This window comes from Aricia agestis, chromosome 6 (genome assembly GCF_905147365.1).
Source record: "Aricia agestis chromosome 6, ilAriAges1.1, whole genome shotgun sequence".
NCBI classification, from domain to species: domain Eukaryota; kingdom Metazoa; phylum Arthropoda; class Insecta; order Lepidoptera; family Lycaenidae; genus Aricia; species Aricia agestis.
Window position 1 is genome coordinate 922,658 of NC_056411.1, and position 6,237 is coordinate 928,894.

At 38.6% G+C, this 6,237-nt stretch overlaps 1 protein-coding gene across 1 annotated transcript in view; it reads right to left on the reverse strand.

Annotated features, from left to right (window-relative positions):
• Nucleotides 1-1,354, reverse strand: part of LOC121727564 — a 186,466-nt gene extending 185,112 nt beyond the window's left edge. The window contains exon 1 of the mRNA XM_042115452.1: nucleotides 1,107-1,354. The gene's annotated coding sequence lies outside the window, so the exon portion shown is untranslated. The remainder of the gene's footprint in view (nucleotides 1-1,106) is intronic.
• Nucleotides 1,355-6,237: the final 4,883 nt, after the last annotated feature.

Sequence of the window (6,237 nt, forward strand, 5' to 3'; positions counted from 1 at the left end):
AGAATCAATTTTTTAAAAACAAAAAATGAGAGGGACAACATGATAATTGATAACCAACGATAGGTTACTTTTTATTGAAATTAAAAACATAATATAACCCTTTTGGAACTCGGTGAATGAGATTGATCAAACAAGACTTTAGCATGGCGTGTGGAGACAAAATGCTTTAAAAATGTAAAAAAGCAGTGCTACTATTAAAGAATGCTATGGTACTTGGTAGATATAACTAAAGAGACCACTTCTGTGGTACCCGCTGTAGAACTAAAAGGTCACATTTCCTTTAACTTTCCCTTTTCACCTTCAACTAACAAGAGCCTTTTCACATGTAAAATGTCAAAAGCCTCTTGTAGGTCCTTTGAAAAATAAAGAAATTCATTTAATGTCATAAACAAAATTTCTATTTTTTATGAGCTAGTGGTCAAATCACTAACACAGATCTAAAAGACATCTAAAATTGTAAAACTAAACAAAGTCATTTCAGAAAACTCACAACCATCTCATCTTTTCATCCAAACGTTCCTTTGACAAAATGTGAATGAAAAGTATCACCATTCACCACCACCCAAATCAGCATAACAGACAATACAGATTCAAGGTCCAATCCAATCAAATCTGTATCAAATCTGCATCAAATCTGTATCAAATATTCGCATATTCCAAAATCGAATCCATTCGAAATACGAACAAAGGCTTCGACGTTTGAAATTCAAATGGAACCAAACCTCCACTATCATCAAGAATTAAAACCGCTCGTCACTGGAGAAATGAAAACCCCTTTTGTAACCGACTTCCAAAAAAGAGGTATGAGGTTTTTATCGCTCCGATTACGTCAAAGGAATTTTGGGTTTAGTATTGCCTTATTTATGGTAATTTTGTGTTAAAACACGAATAATACTTGCCACATTTAAATACTTATTCTAAATGATTAAGAACGGGTTTCGGAATATTAAGATAGTATTTTTATCACAAACAAAACAAAGGAAGCGATGTTTATTACGTCTGCGAAGCATCACTCATATCTCGTCGGCTCCAATTCTACCCACCAGGTTAATTTGAGATAATGCAATCAGTACCCTCCCAAAAAAACACAGAAAAAAAATACTTACAATATTCTTTAAGTATATCCACAGTGCACTAGCAAAAACGTCTCTCGTACACAACTGAGGCGAACGCTAACTGATAACACTGTATTTTGGCGTGATCCTAGATTGATTTTTTGTGGTCGGACTGCGACGTGCGTTCTCTGCGAGCGCTGGCGCGGGACTGGCGTGCGGCGGGCGGGCACACTGCACATGCGCCGGCAGATCGATGCTCCCCGAAAAGGCGCCGCGTTCGAATCCGTCCTGTCAGCACTCCTCGTCCTATCAAAGTCACATTTGGGGACACCTAGCAGGGCAGTAAACAGGGACAATTTACGGCTTCGCACTCGTTACGTTGTCGGAAGGGAAATGCGTGATTTTGACAGCTCTAAAATATATTTGAACAATGTGTTACCTCGTTAGGCCCACATGCATCGGGATTAAAATAAAACCTTGGATTAATAATATGACTGTTCTCTCATATTAATATGTTCTCAATTCTCAATCTCATTCATTTGATGGATAATAAAGTATGATGTTTGACCAAATATTAAATTGATTCCAAAGAGGCGTAGGTCTGCCTCATAGCTTTTTAAGATCGGTGTCTTTTTAAGATAAATATGACTAAAAGGTTGTTTGAATAAAGGTCCAATTCAGAGGTGAAATAATCGAGCCGTAAAATTATATTTGATTCATATTACGACATAGGATCTGCTTCATGCACCGATAAGTTTAACTGCTAATTAATATAAAACCTTTTTTTAATAACCTCCTAACCTTAAAAAACCTCAATCATTCGGCAAAAGACAATCAATGTAAGGGTTACTTTATGCCCGTTTTCTGAGAGGCCATGGTTTTGATCCTGTCAACCTGACTCATTCGCTCTGTAATATTCTGATGACACAAGCTTTATAAATACAACTGAATTTGCACTGAGAACTTGTTAGTTTTGTTTTGTATGTATCTCAAAAATTGGACGTAATACCATGCTTGATCAACAATACCTAAGTATTATCTCGTGCGCATTTTAAGGTATTTCTTCAGCAAAGACGACTCTTCCGTTCCGAAACATGGATGTAGTCAGTAAAGGCCTATTTATTACGAAAATTCGGTTACCTATTTGTTGTTTGACAAAACGCGACCAAATTACATGTCCTGATTTGGTCGCGTTTTGTCAGACTCAGCCGACAGGCGACAGATTACGACTAAGCCCGGGCGCGCACTAGAGGCCAGGCCGCAGCGGTCGCGTTACGGCCTGGTGCGCGTGGTCTATGGCGGTTTCATACTAAGGTATCAATCTCGATGGCCGCCGCGGCTTGGCCGCTAGTGCGCGATCGGGCTAAAAGCCAGTCCACACTGCGCGTTGCGTCAGCGTTGCGTCGACGCAGCGCTGCCGTTGCGTTGTTTTAGATACAAATAACCAAGGTGTTCACACGGCGCGCTGCGTCGTCGCGACGCACACATGACGGACAGCAGCCCCCGAGACGAAGCAGGAGGGGGTGTTGACGTTATGACGCAGCGCCCGTGTGGCCGGCTATACGTCAAACGGCAGCGCTGCGTCGACGGAACGCTGACGCAACGCGCCGTGTGGACTGGCTCTTACATGGAATTGACATAAGCCGACCAAATGACGTAGGTTCGTTAACTGCCTATGAATAAATTTCTTCGATGGTACTAACGTAACATAACATCATATCGGTGCATAACAAGGACAGGGACGCGGAACTGAAAATTTTGGATACAACACAGGCCAAAAAATTGGACACATTTAATCGATATTAATTTTATTTATTGTTAATACGCATATGGTAGCTCACAGCGACTACGACACTAGTGGAAGATGTAACGTACACGGTCTGCTTTGCATTTGCCTATCAGATATCTAACAGCTGTATACATCATACATGACGTGTGCGAAACTTCTATATATTCCAATTACACTTATACAATCAATAAAATTATAATATTCAATGTATCTACGCGATTACATAAAGAAAATCTTAATAAATATACCTCTTAATTTTACATACATAATTCAAATAAGTCTATTAAATAGATATTATACTTAAAAATATACTAAGCCTCGCAAGCAACAAACGCAAGGCAGACACTTTAGTAATAAATAATTATATCCTATAATGCGATTACAATACAAACAACATCCACGAACCGGCCGCAACGACTGCAGACTGTGACTAGCGGCCGGCCCGCTCCCTCACTCCCGATACGATCGAGAATCGAACCAACTCTATCTTAGTAGTTTTTTAATAAAAGAGATAACGTATCTTGCGACAAGTAAACAACAGACGTTTGACTGCAAATATTACATAATATCTGTTATATTCTGGCAAAAATTCAGTATACAAAATTTCTGACAGTTATATCCGCTATTAAACGTAACAGACGTTACTTGTCGTCGAAGCGAACGATTGCTGGCTGCAAAATATCTGCCACCCTAGACAAGTGGCAAAACGCTAACGCTACAATATGTATGCGATTTGACATAAGTCATCGCTTCGCTAGCGAATACTAATGTCAAATCCATACATTTTGTAGCGTTAGCGCTTTGCCACTTGTGTAGGGGGGCTGCTAAGATACGTCTTCGCCCTGCCAACATCTACAGTAGCGCACGATCGTGCGGCGGCTCAATTCGGAACTAACCAGAATCGAGAAGTTTGAGCAACGCGGTGTCAAATTTTTTCGATTCGATTTTGTTCAGACTGATCACGATCGAAGCTGAATCCAAATCGACATCGAATTACACTCGATCGAATAGATATCGTATCAGTTTCGGGAGTGAGGATCGAGGCTGGCTCCAGCGGCGAACGACATCGGTGGGAGCGAGTCACGGCCGGTTCCACCTCGCCACTATACTGAATGTTATAATATAGAACAGATACTATGATACATATATAATAATTATCGATTCGTTATCATGTATATATTGTAATCACACGAACGCTCGGAAATCAACACTTACGCTACGCTATGACTTAAAACATCAACAGATCCATCGGTTGACTAATTCGTCTAGAGATATAAATACACGGTGACCAGATTTCATGTACAAATAAATTATGTGTCACTATAAAATATTCTCATACTATAACTAGTTTTCGTCTAACAAATAAACGCATCTATTCTATGAATATCTCGTAACAACAGCACAAAAGAGTGAGCGCGCTCGGTCGAGGGGCGCCCGGGCCGGCGCGCTTCGAATTGTTTCAATAGATTTATTTAACAAACCGTCGCTACGAAAATGTACTCTGATTCGGTAAACGAGAGTTCAAAATTGAATAACAACTTCGCTATCGAACATACACAACAATAAACGAAATTACCCTGTTTAGAAGACATTGTATATTTTTAAAATTGTGTCCTCAGCCTTTTCAATGATATTTGTTCACGTTATACCGACAGATACCGGTTGCTCGCTAACGAAGAATTCCGACATCAAACTTGTGTGTTATCCATTAAAGTTCCTGCAAGTGTATGCTGCCAGTAAAATTTTAGCATTTTGTGCAGTGCTGTATTTTTATTATAATAAGATTATAGTACTTTTAACACCTATGACATGGTAAAGCTATTGTATGCAGTGATTGGTGTTGGTAGAATAAAAAGTATAGCTTAGAAAAATTTAATCAAAATAGCCTGCCTTATCCAGACCGATGTCAACCGTTTACACATATTCTAATGCCAGAATCTTGATTCATAAAAAACCAAAAAGGGGTCTGTAAAATACGACTTGAACTAATTAAAAACACAATATCATTGCATCTATAAAATTATTTTCAACTACTCAACCGAAACGGAGCAACCTTATCCGTCGGATATAATACTAATTAGCTAAAGGATTTATGTATACAGGGTTTCAAAAGAACGTCAAAACAATGTAATACTATATCGGGATTTTCGTAGACGGACAGAGAGTGACAGTTAACCTTAACGCTAGGAATGTCAATATACGTACGTACAGTGCGCACTGCGGGCTAGGTGGCGTATACTATTTCAACGTCATGCTGACGTTATTCTAGCGTCTTTGCTATTGGGCTGAAGATATTTATGTTAGTCGTTAAGATTGGCTAAGGTTTTGTATTATCATACAGCTGGGCTGAGGCAACTTTAGTTAGCCTTCCATATCACATTGACATGATCTTAGGAGCAAATGTCGCTACTGGACTGAGTATAATTAAATAATTTATCCAAAGCCTCAACTGAAAGTCTCTTTCTCATGTTCACTTTCTCGCTTATATTAATTCCTCGGGACAATAAGGCGGGCATAAGGTCCAAACACTTTAATGTCCATCTTGCTAAGATATTCGCCGCCCAGCTTTAAGCCCATCGCCGGAATTGTGTATCAACGTTTAGTGGTCGCAGTGCGCACTAAGTCATACAACACTAATATATTTGCAAGTGAAGATAGTTTCTCGTACAACTCTAAATAAATATATCTATAAAACATTCAAAATATGAAAGGAAAACGCGTTTCATATTTCGAAATAACTTACATAATATATTATAGAGAAAAAAATTCGAGTAAAGTTTAGAAATGCAGTACAGATCGAGAGTTTAAGGAATCATAGTCGTTACATACTACAACCTCCTCACCGCTTCCTTACACTTAGCTTAGTTTAATCGCGCCAAAATTTTAAATACATAACAATACATTATGCATACATATAAATGTCTGGTGATAAGACTGACTTATTCACTCGATTGATACGAGAAAGTACTATAACTTTTTAAATACAGGTTATACGTTAGTAAAATAATAAAATATTAAAATGTTATAATATAAAGAGATACATTACATATTGTGATCATATTCATTTTACGAGTTAGGACGTTTTAAAGGACTATGGACAGAAGATTGGTTTGGCGCGATTTCGTCGAATATAGGATAAAGTAGTAGCGGGCAGCGCCCGTACATAATGTACAATAACTAACTGTAGAGTGCCCCGTCGGCGAAAATGTTCCAAAACAGGAGGTTCGGTATTTCCGTGTGCGAGTTTTCTTACAAATACTTCACTAATTAAAGTAGGATTGATATTTGGCATGGCATAGTAATCGTACGTCGTTCACTTACATACGTGGTGGGTAGATTAAAATTTCACTTACTAAATAACTAAATAGCTAAAACGATACAATTTTGCCGGGT